This window comes from Heterodontus francisci, chromosome 4, assembly GCF_036365525.1.
Source record: "Heterodontus francisci isolate sHetFra1 chromosome 4, sHetFra1.hap1, whole genome shotgun sequence".
In the NCBI taxonomy this organism is placed as follows: Eukaryota; Metazoa; Chordata; class Chondrichthyes; order Heterodontiformes; family Heterodontidae; genus Heterodontus; species Heterodontus francisci.
In genome coordinates, this window is record NC_090374.1 from 142,483,451 (window position 1) to 142,503,371 (window position 19,921).

The window sequence follows — 19,921 nt, forward strand, 5'->3', positions numbered from 1 at the left end:
TTATTGATTCTTCTAGTTATAGTTGAATATGTTTTCACAGGTCCTTGTACTCACATTGTGCTTTATTTCCTGGCTGGGAATTTCCTTGGAGCTTCTCCCACTCCACTGCTGTAACTTCACTGAAGTGCTGTTAACTTATTTCTGCTGTGGCAAAGTTTGTAGAAGTACTCTGGCTTGTTTTTGGAGGTCCTTTGGTGGGTTTATGCATCCATTTAGAGAGGGCAGAGGATTTGATCACCTGTAAACATCAAGCCTGCAAGAGATATGGGGGCTGTAGCTGCAGTGTCACTGCATCTGCAACACAACCAAAAAAATGGAGCAGAGGCTGCAGAAAGGAGAGCTCTATGAAAAGGAAGAAGGAGCAGGGCTCTCCAAAGTAGACCTTACCCATCACTTCTCATATCTCTGCCTGAAACGACTCACATTCAACAAGGAGGTGGGCTCAGAACTGTATTACCTCCTTTCAAGAGGACTTGCATCCTCGCACCAGGCTGAGGGTGGTACTGCTAGTGGCCATAAAGGTCATAGTCACATTAAAGCTCTACGTGACTGTATTATTCCAAATGGGAGTGGATATCTCAGCACACCATCCAACTTTACATCAGGGAGGTGACAGAGGCACTGTTTGTGAAGAGAGGTGATTTTATCATGTCCTCTGTAAGCAGAGAAAAGCAGGATGAGTGGGTAGGTAGATTTGCCAGGATAGTGGGATCCCCAATTTGCAGGGAGTCATGGACTGCATGATTGTGATTCTACGGGCCCCCCAGGTCAACAAGGAGAGTTATAGGAACCACAAGGGCCACCATTACATTAAGGTGCAGTTGGTGTGTGACCTTGCACAAACCATTATGTCAGTGAATGCCCGCTATCCTGGAAGCAGCCATGATTCCTTCAGATTGAGGCTGTCTGCCATTCCCGCTGGCTTCAGGCCTCCTAGAATAACCAGAGTTTGGCTGCTTGGAGACAAAGGCTATCCCCTGTACAGCTGGCTGATGAACCCACTCTGCTACCTGACCATGTAAGGGCAGCAGTCATACAATGAAAGCCATCAGAAACATTGTGGAGAAGACCATCAGCATGCTTAAGCAATGGTTCTGCTGCCTGGACAGCTTAGGGATAGACTACAGTACTCATGCACCATGTCCCCAAGTTGTGGTGGTCTGCTGTGTCCTCCAGAACCTCGCCATTATGAGGTTGCAGCCATTGCCACCAAGCATATGGAGGCTGCCTTGGGAAGAGGAGTAGGCAGCCGGGACCCCTTCGCTCTGAACAGACTGTCGGAGAATGCCTTCTCAGACTCTGCTTCCCTTGGGAGAGTATCCCATCACCACTGTGGCGCCACCATTCCTCACTTTATCATCCATCTGAGAGACCCCATCATAGCGTCCCCTTGGCCAAGATCCTGCAACAAAAGACATAACCAATAACCTCTCCATTGCATATTTATCCAAAAATGCTGTCATCTTGAGAAAGAGCAGCAGGTCTGTGCTCCATGGTGCCACTGCCATTCCTATGGGGCACGTCTTACCTATCCTAGTAATCGGTTGGAGCACACCTTGTTGGACTGCCATGAGAACCTGCAAACCCCTTTGAGCATTGACATCCACAGCCGTGATAGCAGCAGTCTGCGCCTGCATGGCAGCAAACATGGATCTCATGAACTCCTGAGACTTTGGGTGGCTTGTGCCTGTGTTGCAGTGAAAGCTGAGACAGTGACCACCAAACACTGTTATGCTTGTGTCTGCAAGTGTTGTCATGAAGCTGGACACCACTTTCACATTGGAAAGGATGGACTCTAGTCTCTGCGCAATGCCCTCTGCCATGTTGGAGCCATGCTCCTTGACCGTTACAGAAGGCTTTCTGTCAGGCCAGCCAGTGCACCAAGCATCTCAGTGTGCATCCTCGTCAGCATTCTGCTGTATGACACCCCATTGAAATCCTTATCTGAGTCCCCTGTAGCAGAAGTCGTCTGCCACCTTGCCCTCCGTTGAGCTGGTACTCAAGCTATCCTTTCCCCCAGCCTAATTGCAGGCAACTTGTGCCTGGTGACTTACCATGTGCTGATCCCGACTCTATACTAGTCTCTGAAGTTCGCCCAGTTCCAGTGTCTGAGCTGGTGGCTACCACTGTCAGATCAAGTGATGGTGCTTCTTCATCAGAGATGTGGTGTTGTGCTCTCTTTTCATCTAGGGGTGCTGTGGCTGGGCAGAGGGCAGTTCCTGGGTATCTGAAAGCATAAAATCAGAATGGGAGGACTGGGGTTACAGAGGCGAGTGGTATGCGCAGCAAGAGGGCCAAGTTCACACCATTTGTTGCTTGCACATCAGGCCAGATAGCAGGATGAGGGTGAGCTGGGAGTTGAAAAGAGGCGTAAGGCAGTAACATACCATCATCCTCAATGTTCACGGCAACATCAGATGCAATAGGCCGGACCCATGATGCAGAGCACCATCTCCTTCATCGAGCTCAGGGAATGCAAACGTGCCTGTCCCCCACTACTTCTGCTCTGCTCCCTTCTATTTTATGCCACTTTCACCTGCAGGAGAGAGGGAAGATAGTGATTGTGTTTGGGTGATGTGCCTGCCATATTTGAACAGCAAGAAGTATGTGGAGGAAGTGAGAGCTGGAAGCATGGAAAAGTGTATAAGGGTGAGGTGGAGTATCTGAATGTAAGGCCTGAGTCCTGACTGATAGGGAGTGCTAATGGGTGAGTGATGAGGGTGTGGTGCATTGAGTAGCGTGAGAAGTTGGTGGTGTGATGGGTAGAAGATATCATGTGAAGATACATTCACTGACCTTGATCATTCACATGTGGTCACTGAACTTTTTCCGGCACTGCTGCCAGGTCCTCACGGCCAGACTCCTTGCATTGACCTCCCTGGCCACCTGATCACATTCCTTTCAGAGGGCATTCCTTGATGGCCTCCTAGCTCCCCCACTGAAACATGGCCTCTCTCTCTTGTCTACCTCCATGGCTAAGCCTCCAATACTGCATTCTTGAACCTGGGAGCCCTCTCTCTGCCGTTGTGCTCCATTTGTTCTGTTTCCAATTGCACTACTGGCAATCAGTAGCAGCTTCCTTTCAGTCAGTATAGTTTCCCTTTAAGAGGGACAGTCTTTAAGAGCTGGAGGCTAGCTGAACATGTGCGAACCTCTCATACTATTAAGCCCCTGTTGAGCAAGCAGCCAGCCAGCAGTGTGAGTTGTATGCGGCTGGACAATCAGGTATATGCGGTGGCAGCATGAAATTTGCAAGCTGCCTATCTCAACGCAGGATTAGACACGGGTGGATCATGAATCGCAGCCCCCGTGCCCAAAAATGGTAGGAAATTGAGTGGACACTTTGGACACCCCTTTGACATTCAAGGCCTGCCTAATTACATTTTCTGGCAGGCCTTTAAATGGGCAACCAGCACTCCTGCCCAAAACTAAATATGGAACTAGGACTCAGATTGCTAGTTTCATGGTCAAAAAGGTGGAGCTTGCAATGTGCTGGCTAGAACCAGGCATTGAGGGGCCCCAGCAGTTGCCCTTAAAATGACTGCTGGAAGCCATTGCAAAAACAAAAGAAATATTTGGGGCGAAAACTGCAGCAGCCCGCTGCGGCCCATTCATGAACCACCTCCACCCGCCCCGCCCCAACCCCACCAACCTAGTGATCAACTCCGTCCCCATAACAGACCCGGTCTACTAGCTGGCTCCATGGAACAGCTAGCTGATATGTAGCTCTGTAGAAGCAGCGGGTTGCAGTGCTGCATAGCAGTGCCCACAGCTCACTGGATCAAAAAATGTTCAGGCCTCTTGATGCTGATTTTGGGTTAGTGACAGATACAACCACTGCCTTCATGTCTGTGTTGGACTGGAGTTAAAAATTGCTCCAATACTGCTAACTTCAGAAGTAAGACCATATGCATGAACTAAGTTATTAAAGAAAGTATACCAAGTTTCCAAAAAAAGCATGAATGACAATTGATTGTAGGAATTGGATCAACAACCTCAAATGATTTTCAGTGGAAACAAATGTAAACAAAGGTCAAACACATAACATAGAATCGCAGAGTCAATGAAATAACACTTACATGGCCTGAATGCAAGATTGCAAAGTAGTTCCAAAAACTCAAGGAAAAAGAAATTACGTCTCCAGCGTTTCAGCAGTCTGATGAATGTGAAATACACTATTTAAACAATGTAAGCTGTTTGATGGCAATGTTGATATCTATTTGCTGATAGCAGCGTGTAAAGTCATTAACTTACAAGGTGAAAATGCTATGTCCATATTTCTTAGCTGTATTTGAACTGTGTAAATTATTCTGTTCCTCTCACAACTGCAACAGCCCCTAAACTTTCAATACATTTGTATCATGCTTCATTATGAAAATAACACCACTTCATTTCTCAACAGAAAAATAATCCTCATCCAGCTCTGCCGCATTAATTCTGAAGGCTGCAGGTGATGAAGCAAAAGATAACATCAAATTATTAGATGAAGGAGGAGGCGAAACCACTATGAGCCTCCTGAAGATGTAAATCACCAAGGGAACGCCACCAATTCCATGTTTCTGGAGGGGATCTGTGCTCTAACCCTATAGCACTAATTCTTATGCTTCTTTTGAGTGTGGCTGTCAGCAGGGAGCACAGCATGTGCACACTTACCCTAATATCTAGGCTCTGAAGCTGAGTAGTGGGAAGACCCTTTACAGGCCGCTTAATTATTAACAAAGTTCTCTCTGAATACACCATACAAACCAGCTCAGGGACCCAATTCAGGCAGATGTTGGGCATTCTATGGCCCAATTATCCTAAAGCCTGCTGGACGAGCGTATGCATCTGCTTCAATCAGATTTTCAATGTTGGTGCCTCCATGCAGTTTCGTAGCTCCCAAATGCAAACTAATGTTGCATAATGTACTGAGCACAGTTGGAAACAATAAATAGGCTTTCTAGTCAATTTAATTGCCCCATCAGTGCAGACCAACTTGCTTTTACATTGCTTGGATTGTTGCAATTCAAAGCTTTACTATGTGGGCTTTCACATCTCAGCAACCAGTACTTTGTAAATGAAAAAAACAAATCAAAATGATGTAATTTTAGTACACAAATCATGCAAAAGAGTCCTGTTAACAATTATAGAATTCTAATTCAAATTTTTCATGTGTTACAGTGACATTGATTATTACAATACTGAAGAATATTATAGGTCATCATTGTAAGAATTACCATCAAGTAGGAAAATAATCATTATAGTTTTTTTGACATTCCAGTTTGTTCACTATAAAATATTTGAAAAAAGCTAAAATAACTGTTGAAAAGAGTCTTTATTTTAAGTGATATGTTTATATTAAAAGAGATTAAAATGTTTAATGGTGGATAGCAATATTTTTACAGACAAAGCAAATGATTTAATAGTTCATGATTATTTTGAAACATTTTCTGCAACTAAACAATTTTTATGGGGCTATAACTTTGCAAAGGTCTAAAAATTCAATTGAATTCTGTGTGCTGGTTTTTCCCCCTGCAAAATGGCAGGGGTTTGTAATTCCATTAGATACTTGCACTTGCTCGGGTTTTGCTGCTTTCACTCCTGTCTTGGTGCCAAATGTCAGTTTGACCTAGAAATAAGAAAACTCGGTCAGCTGAAGCCAACCACACTTCTGCATAAGTCACAAGTGCTCTTAGTTCTCTCGGGCTGCAATAATTCACAGTTGTACTATGTGAGCAAGGTGAATGGTGCTCCGGCCCTATTTTTACTTGTTTTGTCAAAACATATCACACTAAATAATTCTGTTTTAGTGCTGTTAAGTTGATCAGAAAACATCATATCAAGTCCTTGCTTTACACTGCTCAAGGTCATGAATTATATTGAGGTACATTACTGGGTGCATATACTGATGATAATTTCATATGATAAACAATTAACCTTTTCACTCACCAGTATTTCTAAAGTTTATATTAACTGCAATAGATTAGTATGTCTTAGGTTAGTTTTTTTTATTAAAGTAGTAACAATGCTTTTACTCTACAGCCATGATTTAGGAACATAAGAACAGGATAAGGCCATTCAGCCCCTTGAGCTTCTTCTGCCATTCAATTTGATCATGGCTGAACTGTACCTCAACTCCATTTACCTGCTTAAGCTCCATATCCCTTGATACTTCCCTAACAAAAAGCTGTTTAAAATTTGAATCTATTAAAATATTGGTGTCTGTCATATGTGTATGTAATGCTGCAATAAGTCAGTAATGTTGTTCTTAGCTGCAAACTAACCAGATCTCCACAAAACAGCCAATTTGGATGTTGTCGCTACTTTGAGTTACTTGCTGAAGAAAAATAATTTTAAAACGTTTGTAGTTTACTTAAGAAAAATAATCAAATAAAGTCAGGAGGAAATCAAACAGTTTTAACTGAATTCCTGACTTGATTTAGTTATTTTTAAAGTATGTGGAAAACAAACAAAATGCAAAGTGACATAGCAACTAGGCATAAGTATAAATTTACATAAAATCAAGACAAAACGTTGTTCAAAGGAATGCTAGGGCCGATTAAGGACCAAGAAATAAATCTTGTGGAGGCCGAGAGCATGGCTGCGGTACTAAATGAAAATTTTGCATCTGTCTTTACTGGAGAAGAGGATTCTGTCAATGTAGCAGTTAAGGAGGAGGTATTAATATTGGGTGGGAGAAAAATGAAGAGGTACTTGAAAGGCTGGTACTCCTCAAAGTTGAAATGTCAGCTGGACCTTATGGGATGAATCCTAGGTTACTGAGAGAAGTAAGGATGGAAATTGTGGAGGCTCTGGCCATAATTTTCCAATCATCCTTGGATATGCAGCTGGTACCAGAGGATGCCAGGATTGCAAATATTACACCCCTGTTTAACAAAAGGGGAGAGGGATTAATCCAGCAACTACAGGCCAGTCAAGCCCAAAGTTGGTTACAGGGAAACTTCTTCAGACACGATGGGCTGAATGGCCTCCTTCTGTGCCATAATTTTTCTATGGTTCTAATAATACAGGACAAAATTATTTTGCATTTGGAGAAGTATGGACGAATAAGTAAAGGTCAGTATAGATTTGTTAACGGCAAGTTGTGTTTGACTTCTTTGATGAAGTAACAAAGAGGGTTGATGAGGGTAGTGCATTGATGTTGCGTATTTGGACTTTCAAAAGGCATTTGACAAAGCGCCACATAATAGACTTGTTAGCAAAATTAAAGCCCATGTGATTAGAGGGACAATGGCTGCATGGTTACAAAATTGGTTAAGGGACAGAAAGCAGAAATATTGTTAAACGGTTGTGTTCTGGACCATAGGGAAGTATACAGTGCTGTTCCCCAGGGGTCAGTATTAGGACTGCTCTTTTTGATATATATGAATGACCAGGACTTGGGTACACAGGGCATCATTTCAAAGTTTGCAGATGATTCACAACTTGGAAATGTAGAAAACAATGAGGAGGATTGTAACTGACTTCAAGAGGACATAGACCAGTAAAATGGGCAGTCACATGGCAGGTGAAATTTAATGCAGAGAAGTGTAAAATGATACATTTTGGTAAGAAGAACAAGGAGAGGCACTATATATGATCCAATTTTGCAGAGGTAGAGTAACAGAGAGACCTGGGGGTGCACATAACCAAATTTTTGAAGGTCGCAGGACAAGTTAAGGAGGCTGTTAAAAAAGCATTTGGGCTCCATGTCTTTATTAATAGAAGAATGGAGTAAAAAAGCAAAGGAGTTATGCTAAACCTTTATTTATCACTGGTTAGGCCTCAGCTGGAGTATTATTTTTGAGTCTAGGCACCACACAAGATTTATTAGAATGGTACTGAGGATTAGGGACTTCAGTTATTTGGAGAGACTGGAGAATCAGGGGTTGTTCTCCTTACAGCAGAGAAGGTAAGAGCATATTTTATAGAGGTGCTCAAAATCACGAATGGTTTTGGTAGAGTAAGTAAGAAGAAACTGTTCCCAGTGGTTGAAGGGTCAGTAATCAAAGGGCAGAGAGTTAAGGTGATTGGGAAAAGAACCAAAGGTGACACATGGAAGCATTTATTTTACACAGTGAGTTGTTATGATCTGGAATGCACTGCCTGAAAGGATGGAGGGAGTAGATTCAATACTAACATTTAACAGAGAATTGGCTAAATATTTGAAAGGTAAAAAATTATGTGGCTCTTGGGAAAAATCAAAGAAGTGGGATTAATTGGATAACTCTACCAAAGAGCTGCCACATCCAAAATGGGCCAAATGGCCTCCTTTTGTGCTATATCATTCTATGGAAATGTTGATTCTATGAAACAAACTTGTGGAGTGGAGAGGGGGAATTGAGAGCCAAAATAGTAATATCAGTGAAAGCAAACATGGAATAAACTCACGATAGAAGAAATAATGTTTGGAGAGTGGGTAAGATGGAAGAGAGGAAGAACTCCACATCCAGTCACAATGTAGTTAACAATGCAATCGTTAATCAATTAGCATGTGCCTACTTAGGTTGCACCAAATTGAATTTACAAAGATTACATGCCAAACTACCTCAAGTGTTAATTTACTTTCATGTTAGAATTTCTTTTTATGAGTTGTAAATGTTTCACTGAAAACGGTATCAGCACTGCCGCCACTGTAAATCTTGGTGGCAACTGAATATGAAAATTCTTTAGTGGTGATGTTTTTCTGCAATTGTAGCTTGCACAAGTTACCATATATTTGTGAATATAAGTAACTCACCAAGGCTGCTTAGACAGCACCTTCCAAACCAGCGACCTCTGCCACTTAGAAGGACAAGGGCAGCAGATACATGGGAACACCACCACCTGCCAGTTCCCCTCCAAGCCACACACCATCCTGACTTGGAACTATATCACCGTTCCTTCACAGTCGCTGGGTCAAAATTCTGGAACTCCCTTCCTAACAGCACTGTAGGGGTACCTATCCTACATGGACTGCAGCAGTTCAAGAAGGCAGCTCACCACCACCCTCTCAAGGGCAGTTAGGGATGGGCAATAAATACTGGCCTTGCCAGCGATGCTCACATCCCATGAATGAATAAAAAAATATAAGGCAACCATGTATAAGACAAATCTCCTGTCTAAAATTCCATCCAAAAATATAAAATCCGTGACTCATATAAAGTAAGCTCCAATGCCACAATGCTTTTGTCTATCAAAATTCTCATCTTTGTGTTGACTGGCCTCCACTAATACATTTGATTTCCATGTGTTTCTCATTTTAACCAGTGTCTTCTTATCAGCTGTTGACTTTGCTTCTCCAGCATTGTAGCATTTTAATGGAACATCAGTTCTGACTACAACAGCTGGTTTTAAATCTCCTCTGTCTTTATCTATCCTACTGGACTGTGGTCAATTGTAAAGGAGCAGTGGGAGGCAGGGGTGAAATCAGGAGTCTGAGTGAGCTGCGATTTAGTTAACACGGTATATTTGCACTTTTGGCAGTTGCAGAAAACTGGTGGTAGCAGTTCAGCTGCCTGTTGAACGCCTTGCCTGATTCATCTTTCCATAAAACAGGGAGTCAGTCTGATGCTGCCACTTTTCTATCATGGCTAAAAGTAAAATGTTATGTAAAATGGTGGAGCAGAATAGAAGAAGCAACAGCGGACAGGAACACAGCAATTGTTGAATTTGATGAGGATGAATTAGCACACATGTTCTCCTGACCATTTCTCGTAACTTAGATGGAAAATCTGCAGAAACCCCAAGAAAATAGCATAAATGCACTTCTGCCATTTTACTGAAGTTAACATTACAGAGGATGAATGGGAAAACCACTTCTGATATACACCCCACAATCTTTGGTGACGTTACTTTGCTCAGAAGGAAAATGGCCAGGAGAGAAACCAGGGAAGAGGTGACCTGTCTATAAGACAATCCCCCTATCTTTTTATCCTTGAACACAAATATAAATCTCTAGATTTGTACACAAGTATATATAGTTGTTAATACGTTTGCATGGTGATCTAATTGATAACATGCAAAAGAGAAACATACACTTGGTACTTACTAAACTCCAAAGCTGTGGAGTCATAAATTTTGGTTTAAGGTTTGAAACCTGGGCCTGCCCCTAACAGAATCTGCCTGATTTTCATTAGATTCAAATCAATGGCGAGAAATCAGGCAGGTTCTATATAGTGCAGACAATCACACCTAGCCAGATTACTATACAGGCACTGAAGATGAAAGTCCAATGGTGTTGTTTTCAATCAAGCAGAGTCAATGCTGTGATGTGTTGAAAATTATATAGAGCTGACTGAGTAAAGTAATTTGTTGAAGAGCAATTAAATTGTTTCCTAGATTTTCTAATTTTAATCTTATTTATTGGTCGCTTTTTGACAAACCCAAAAGGGAGTGTGCTTTTTCCATCTAACTTTCTGAAGTTAACTTACTAACATTTGCGCCACACAAGTGCCAGGCAATGACCATCTCCAACAAGAGAGAATCTAACCATCTCCCCTTGACATTCAACAGCATTACCATCACCGAATCCCCCACTATCAACATCCTAGGGGTTACCATTGACCAGAAACTGAACTGGAGTAGCCATATAAATACCGTGGCTACAAGAGCAGGTGAGAGGCTAGGAATCCTGAAGCGAGTAGCTCACCTCCTGACTCCCCAAAGCCTGTCCACCATCTACAAGGCACAAGTGATGGAATACTCTCCACTTGCCTGGATGAGTGCAGCTCCAACAACACTCAAGAAGCTCGACACCATCCAGAACAAAGCAGCCCGCTTGATTGGCACCCCATCTACAAACATTCAGTCCCTCACCACCGACGCACAGTGGCAGCAGTGTGTACCATCTACAAGATGCACTGTAGCAATGCACCAAGGCTCCTTAGATAGCACCTTCCAAACTCGCGACCTCTACCAACTAGAAGGACAAGGGCAGAAAATACATGGGAACACCACCACCTGCAAGTTCCCCTCCAAGTCACACACCATCCTGACTTGGAACTATATCGCCGTTCCTTCACTGTCGATGGGCCAAAATCCTGGAACTCCCTTCCTAACAGCACTGTGGGTATACCTATCCCAAATGGACTGCAGTGGTTCAAGAAGGCAGCTCACCACCACCTCCTCAAGGGCAATTAGGGATGGGCAATAAATGCTGGCCTGGCCAGCAACGCCCACATCCCATGAATGAATTTAAAAAAAGCACAACTTCATGTATAGTTTCAGATGGGTACAGTGAGCATACCAGTGATTGAAGCTGAAACTGGCATGTAGGTAAAAATTAAAGGGATGGACACAATTAAAGGTAAAAGCAAAATACTGCGGATGCAGGAAATCTGAAATAAAAACAAGAAATGCTGGAATCACTCAGCAGGTCTGGCAGCATCTGTGGAAAGAGAAGCAGAGTTCCGATGAAGGGTCACTGACCCGAAACGTTAACTCTGCTTCTCTTTCCACAGATGCTGCCAGACCTGCTGAGTGATTCCAGCATTTCTTGTTTTTATTAACACAATTAAAGGGATGTGTCACAAGAAAGAGAATTTGAGAAGATTTTGGAGAGCCTCAAAAACATCTCATCCCATTAGCAGCTATTTACCAAGACTGTCAGTGTCCCATAATTTCCTGTGCTTGTCTGTAGGCAGTACCCAGTTAGAAGACCCAGAAAAGTCAGGTGCTATTAGGTGATTCAACCTGGGACCATGTGATAGCACCCAAATTTCCTGTTTCCCCTTCATTTGTGCTCATTGAATGTTGCATTCATTTCCATTCTCTAGGCAAATCCACCCAAATAATTATTCAAATGCAGGCTAACACTGCATCTAAAACATATATCACAACCTGGATATTTCTTGTGCTGAATTATGCAGAATTTTCACCAGTCAGTCATAAGTTGTGCTTGCTGATGTCTCCGCTTTGATGAATCCACTAGAATTTCATCAGTCATGACTTGGAGAATAAGGAGAGACAAAACAGGACAAGCTACTTGAAGATGCAGAAGGAGGATTGGGAGAAGGGCTCGCAGCAGGAGACCATTGTCCACCCAGGGTCTTCAGGGATCAATTCTTCTCTCTCAACGTCAGCAAGGAGCAATGTGTGTGACGCCTCCGTTTCACTAAGGAGGTGTTCACTGAAATCTACCACATGTTGCAGACCTGCAGCCTCAGAATAGGGTGAGGATGGCATTGCCAGTGGCTGTAAATGTGACCATGGCCATGAGCATTTCACATCAGGCTCCTTCCAGCCTGGAGCAGGCAACATCTCCTCATAGTTTACCGTCCACTGTGGTGTAAGTTGTATACTGTCTAAATTGTCTAAATTCTAAATTGATGCTCTGCATGCAGAGGAAGGTGTGCATTGCATTCTCTCTTTCCAGAGAGAAGAAGGTGGAGCGAGCATGTGGCTTCACCAGAATAACAGGCTTTTCCATGGTGCAGGGGGCCATTGACTGCACACATGTTGCTTTGCAGGCACTGTATATCAATTTAGAGATGTACTGCAACCATAAATGGTTCCATTGCCTTAATGTCCAGCTGGTGTGCGGCCATACTCAGTGCATAATGCAGGTCAAGCATGCTATCCTGGCAGTAGTCATGATGCTTTTATTGTGCACCAGTCCACTCTACTATCAGCACTTGAGCCACAATGGGAAACCAGAGGGTAACTACTGCGTAGCTAGAGTTATCCGCTGACCATTTGGCTCAGATCTCCTCCGCACAACCCATCTGCATGTGGACAGCACTTTTTAAAAATTATTCCTTCATGGGATGTGAGCATTGCTGGCGAGGCCTGCATTTGTTGCCCATCCCTAATTGTCCTTGAGAAGGTGTTGGTGAGCTGCCTTCTTGAACTACTGCAGTCCATCTGGTATAGGTACATCCATAGTGGAGTTGGGAAGGGAGTTCCAGGATTTTGATCCAGTGGCACTGAAAGATGCTATATATCCAAGTCAGGATGGTGTGTGACTTGGAGGGGAACTTGCAGGTGGTGGTGTTCCCATGCATCTGCTGTCATTGTCCTTCTAGGTGGAAGAAGTTGTGGGTTTGGAAGGTGCTGTCAAAGGAGCCTTGGTGAGTTGCTGCAGTGCATATTGTAAATGGTATACTGCTGCCACTGTGGGTCGGTGGTGGACTGAATGAATGTTTAAGGTTGTGAATGGAGTGCTGATCAAGCGGGCTGTTTTGTCCTGGATAGTGTTGAGCATCCTAAGTGTTGTTGGAGCCGCACTCATCCAGGCAAGTGGAGAGTATTTCATCACACTCCTGGCTTATGCCTCGTAGGTGGTGAACAGGGGCTGGGGAGTCAGGAGATGAGTTACCCACTGCATAATTCCCAGCCTCTGATCTGTCTTGTAGCCACAATATTTATGTGACTGCTCCAGTTCAATTTCTGGTCAACGGTAACCACCAGGATGTTGATAGTGGGGGATTCAGACCTGGTAATGCCGTTGAATGTCAAGGGGAGATGGTTAGATTGTCTCTTACTGGAAATCGTCATTGCCTGGCACTTGTGTGGCACAAATGTTATTTGCCACTTATCAGTCCAAGCATGGATATTGTCCAGGTCCTACTGCATATGGACATAGACTGCTTCAGTATCTGAGGAGTTGCGAATCGTAAAATCATCTGCGAACATCTCTATTTCTGACTTTATGATAGAGGGAAGGTCATTGAGGAAGCAGCTGAAGATGGTTGCACCTAGGACACTACCCTGAGGAACTCCTGCAGCAATGTCCTGGAGCTCAGATGATTGACTTCCAACAACCACAACCATCTTCCTTTGTGCTAGGTATGATTCTAACCAGCGGAGAGCTTTCCCCCTGATTTCCATTGACTCCAGTTTTGCTAGGGCTCCTTGATGCCACACTCAGCCAAATGCTGCCTTGATGTCAAAGGCAGTCACTCTCACCTTACCTCTTGAGTTTCGCTCTTTTGGCCATGCTTGGACCAAGGCTGTAATGAGGTCAGGCGCCAACTGGCCCCAGGCGGAACCCGAATTGAACATTGGTGAGCAGGTTATTGCTGGTAAGTGGTGCTTGATAGCACTGTCGACGACACTTTCCATCACTTTGCTCATGATCGCGGGTAGACTGATAGGGCAGTAAGTGGCCGGATTGGATTTGTCCTGCTTTTTGTGTACAGGACATACCCGGGCAATTTACCACATTGTCGGGTAGATGCCAGTGTTGTAGCTGTACTGGAACTGTTTGGCTAAGTGCGGGGCTAGTTCTGCAGCACAAGTTTCAGTATTGCAGCCTTGATGTTGTCAGGACCCATAGACTTTGCAGTATATAATGCCTTCAGTCGTTTCTTGACATCACGTGAAGTGAATCGGATTGGCTGAAGACTGGCATCTGTGCTGCTGCGGACCTCAGGAGGAGGCCGAGATGGATCATCCACTCGCACCTCTGGCTGAAGATGATTGCGAATGCTTCAGCCTTGTCTTTTGCACTAATATGCTGGGCTCCCCTATCATTGAGGATGGGGATATTTGTGGAGCCTCTTCCTTCTGTTAGTTGTTTAATTGTCCATCACCATTCACTACTGGATGTGGCAGGACTGCAGAGCTTTGCTCTGATCTATTGGTTGTGAGATTGCTTATCTATGTCTACTGCATGCTGTTTCCACCGTTTGGCATGCATGTAGTCCTGTGCTGTAGTTTCACGAGGTTGACACCTCATTTTTAGGCATGCCTGGTGCTGCTCCTGGCATGCACTCCTGCACTCCTCAGTGAACTGGGGTTGATCCCTTGGCTTGATGTTAATGGTAGAGTAGGGGATGTGCCAGGCCATGAGGTTACAGATAGTGGTTGAATAAAATTCTGCTGCTGTTGATGGCCTGCAGCGCCTCATGGATGCCCAGTTTTGAGCTGCCAGATCTGTTCTGAATCTATCCCATTTAGCACGGTGGCAGTGCCACACAACACGATGGAGAGTATCCTCAGTGTGAAGATGGGACTTCATTTTCACAAGGATTGTGTGGTGGTCACTCCTACCAGTACTATCAAGGTGCACCTGCAACAGATAGATTGGTAAGGACGAAGTCTAGTATGTTTGTCCCTCTTGTTGGTTCCTTCACCACCTGCTGCAGGCCCAGTCTGGCAGCTATGTCCTTCAGGACTCGGCCTGCTCGGTCAGTAGTGGTGCTACCAAGCCACTCTTGGGCGATGGACATTGAGGTCCCCCACCCAGGGTACATACCGTGCCTCTGCCACCCTCAGTGCTACTTCCAAGTGGTGTTCAACATAGGAGATTACTAATTCATCAGCTGAGGGAGGGCAGTAGGTGATAATCAGCAGGAGGTTTCCTTGCTCATGTTTGACTTGATTCCATGAGACTATATGGGGTCCGGAGTCAAGGTTGAGAACTCCCAGGGCAACTCCTTCTCAAAGGTATATCACTGCTGCCACCACTGCTGGGTCTGTCCTGCCCATTGGACAAGTCATACCCAGGAATTGTGATAGTGGTGTTTGGGATATTGGATGTAAGGTATGTTTCAGTGAGTATGACTATGTGAGGCTGTTGCTTGACTAGTCTGTAGAACAGCACTCCCAACTTTGGCACAAGCCCACAAATGTTAGTAAGAAGAACCTTGCAGGGTTGACAGGGCTGGGTTTGCCATTGTCGTTTCCGGTGGCTAGGTCGATGCCAGGTGTTCCGTCCAGTTTAATTCCTTTTCAACTTTTGTGTAGAGGTTTTGTACAACTGAATGGCTTTCTAGGGCAGTTAAGTGACAGCCACATTACTGTGGGTCTGGAGTAGGCCAGACCAGGTAAGGACGGCAGATTTCCTTCCTTAAAGGACATTAGTGAACCAGATGCATTTTTAAGACAATCAATGGTAGTTTCATGATCAACATTGCTGACTCGCTTTAATTTCCATATTTTCATTAATTAATTGAATTTATTAATTAATTGAATTTAAATTCCACCACCTGTTGTGGTGGGATTCGAACTCATGTCTCCGGAGTATTAGCTAGGGTCTTTGGATTACTAGTCCACTGACATTACCACTACGTCAGGTGAGAAGGATTGTTGCTTCATTATCAATCTCTTCTCCCTCTTCTCCTTGTTGCTCCTGCACCACTGCCTGGTCAGGTTGCAGTTCTATGGTATCTGGAAGGAGAAAGACACAAAAGTACGCTTGTGGTAAGGGGAATTGGTGAGGGGGGGGTGGGGTGGGGGTGGTGTGGAAGCAACAAGTGCATGCTTGCACTATCTACAGTTTTTTAATTAGGAGATATTGTGGGATGTGAAAAGAAGGATTAGGTATGAGCATAGCCTCATCTTCAATCCTTAGTGAGCACTGTCTCTTCCGTTGGTGCAAGGCAATGTAGCCGTGCCTGCCACCCACTGGTTAAGCACTGCTGCCTGCAGATATGTGCCACCATTTCCTGCAGGAGAGACGGAAATGTGCTAGTGAGTGTGGTACATTGTGTTTAGGTGATGTAACTGTGATGGTTGATTAGTTGGCATTGTGTGCAATCTGTGAGATGTGGGTGTGAGGCTTGAAGCAGTGTGTCAGAGTGACGTGAAGCTATGAAGGTGAGGTCTGAGTAGTGGTTGATAGAAATTGTTAAGGTGAATCAAGTGTCATGTTAGGTCCCCACCTGCCAAGAATGAGGCACATTCATTTTGTCATGAACATTGATTTTAAACTGTCACTGGAGTGAAGAAAGCATTTGTTAAACAGATCAGCCATGGCTGGAAAAGACATTTGCATATTAGCAAATGGTGATTGGAAGGACAAAGCAGTCATTTCCTGACACTTTCAAATCACAATGGACCTTGATCACCAGGGATTGTGTGTAACAGGAGTATTCCAGAGACTGTTAAGGTGACACAATTCAAGATGTGGTCAGACTAGTTAGTCACATGACTAACCTGCTTGGCAACCTGTCGGAGTACTGTTTTTTCTGAATTGTACAAAGAGTTTGAACGGAGAACGTCTGTTTGCTCCTGGACTGAGAAGATCTCTCCTGTCTGCTCCCATCTCTTTCTGACAAGCCTCTGAATCCACTGAAGACACATGAACCCCAAGAGAGAGAAGTCTCCTACAACGAATAAGGTTAAAGAAGAATACTGGGCCACATAGAAAAGCAAGAACTACCTACAATCAAAGACTCTACAGTGAACTCGAAGAACCGTAACAAAAACTCTTCAGATATTGCCTCAAACTTTTCCACTTTATTTTTCTTATGCTCTTTTCTGTCTCTATTTGCATGTGTGTATTGCATGTGCATGCTGGCATGGTGCGTCGTGTATCCATAAGGGTAAACCGAATAAGAGTTTAAGTTCAAGTTTAATAAATTTCAACTTTTCTTCTTTAAACCTAATAAATCCTGTTTGGGCTGATTTCTTTGCCTTATAATTGGAAAGCGGTGAACAAGGATTCACCAAGTGGGGCGGGGGGAGCTAAAAACAGTGTGTTAAAAATTAAATCCTGTTATGTTAAGACCAAATGAAGGCTGAGAGGGACCCTTAGACACCTTTCTTACCTTGTCGTAACAGAAATTTGGGTGCTAGCTTCTGGAATTGACCCACAGACAAGTGAGAGAAATTGAAAATGGGAAGCCAAATTGTTCCCAATCAAAAAAGAGCAAGATTTCAATACAGATTTTCTTGTGGTTGTGTGTGATTGAATACTAACATGTCTGCAACTGAAGCTAGTAGCTCCCCAAGCCAGGGTGAAGTAACTTGGGATAAGTTAAAAGCACTGTCTATGGAGGAGTTGAGGAAAATGGCTGAGCAGTCTGAGATCACTGTATGTGGCAAGGCTAGGAAGTCTGAACTCCTAAGGCTAGTGGCCAACCATTTTTCCCTTGAATCTGAAGAAACAGAAGCAGGGTTAGAAGCAGATTCCGACAGGGCACTGCTATCAAAGATACAATTGGAACAAAGGAAACTTGAATTAGAGGAGAGGGAGAAAGAAAGAGCCTTCTAGAAGGAACATGAAGAAAAAGAAATACAGAAGAAGGAACAAGAGAGAGGAGACAGAGAGAGAAAAGACCTTCCAGAAAGAATGCGAAGAAAGAGAGCTGAAGCGGCTTGAGTTAACTACGGAATGACAGAGTAACCCCAGTGAAAGCATGGACAATATGGAGGAGCGTAATTCAGGGTTGGGTACAGAATTGTTAAAACTAGCTCAACTAATTCCAAAATTCAATGAGGAAGATGTAGACAATTTTTTTGTGTCCTTTGAGAAACTGACAAGGCACCTAAAATGGCCAGCTGAGACCTGGCCTCTTTTACTGCAAAGCAAGCTAACTGGAAAAGCCCGTGCGGTATATTCCCTGTTGCCAGATGAGAGTTCATCAAATTATGAACTGACAAAAAATGCTATCCTTGGGCATATGAATTAGTACCCAAAGCCTATCGCCAAAAGTTTAGACCCCTCAAGAAGCAAGCTAATCAAACTTATCTGGAGTTTGAAAGAAGCAAGCAGATGGCTTTTGACCAGTGGCTGAGGGCTCTTAAAGTACAGCTCAGCTGTGAGAATCTCAGAGAAGTAATTCTGTTAGAGGAATTTAAACACTCTCTCCCACTCTCCATAAAGACCCATGGAGAGGAGCAGTAGGTCCAGAGAGCCCAGCAAGCGGCCATTCCAGCTGATGAGTTTGCTTTAATTTATAAGTCGGTTCCCCAGGGGAGAACCTTTCCTAGTCACCCCCAAAAATCTGAAAGGGATAAAGGGTGGGAAGGTGATAGGAGCCCTAGCGGTCCAGGGAAAGAAAGGAAAACAGGAGACACAGGGGGCCCTCCTCCAGCCAAAAAGGAAGGTGTGGTAGCAAGAGTGAGACCCGGAGACCTGTGTGCTTCCATTGTAATAAAGCAGAGCATTTAAAAGCTGACTGCTGGAAACTAAAGGGAAAACCTGTAGGGTTAATCAGGCACACCCATTCAGTAAAGAAGAGAACATGATGGAAAGCACAGCAGAACAATCTATGGCTTTAACTGCAATAAGACTGAGGCCCAGGAAGTCTACTGCTGCAACTGCAGGAACATTTAATAGGGTTCCTGAGGGTTATCAGGGTTTTGTGTCTGAAGGGAGAATAACCCCATATCCCTCAAGTGGGGCAAGCAAGCCCAGAGTAATTCTCAGGGACACAGGGGCCACTAGATCCCTTTTACTGGGAAACGGCCTGACCTTTCCCCCAGAGAGTGCAGTGAACACCAGAATGGTGGCGAATGGTGTTGGAGGGCAGTGTATGTCTGTACCTGTACACCGGATGCACCTGGAGTGTGACCTAGTTTCAGGACCGGTGACTGTCGGGATTGTCCCTAGTTTGCCTGTGGATGGGGTTGACCTGCTCCTAGGTAATGATCTGGCAGGGGTGAAGGTGGTAGCCCCCCAGTGGTGAAAGAAAGACTGCAGGAGGTCAAAGAGACTGGGTCGTGGTGGGAGACGAATCCCTGCAGTTTCCCTGAATGTGTAGTGGATCAGGACATGATCAAACCAGCTCCCCAAGAGGAGACTGAATTAGCACTGCAGGCAGATGACCAGGTCTGTCTGTCTGTCTGAAACTTTCTTTGGAAAGTTAGGAGACCCAGGGAATGAATTCAATGGATTTTCCCTAGCTGAGGCTCAGCAAGCCAACCCAGTGCATCTTGTAGATGGTACACACTGCTGCCTCTGTGCATTAGTGGTGGAGGGAGGGAATGTATAACCCAGAATTGCAGGAGTCCCTGACTGCTGCTATTTAAAGAATGAGGTAACTGATGAGGAAATGGAGTTCTCCTTACAGACCTGGGAGCAAAGAGTGAACAGTAGTTCATTAGTTAGTGGTGCCACAGAGGTACTAGAGAGAAATAGTAAGAAGGGCCCACGAAACTGTGGCTATACGTGCCGGTATACCAAAGACCAAAGCCCACATAAGACAGCAGTTTGACTGGCCAAAACTCCACAACGATGTGGTGGCGTACTGCAGGAGTTGCCACATGTGCCAGGTTGAGAGGAATCCCCAAC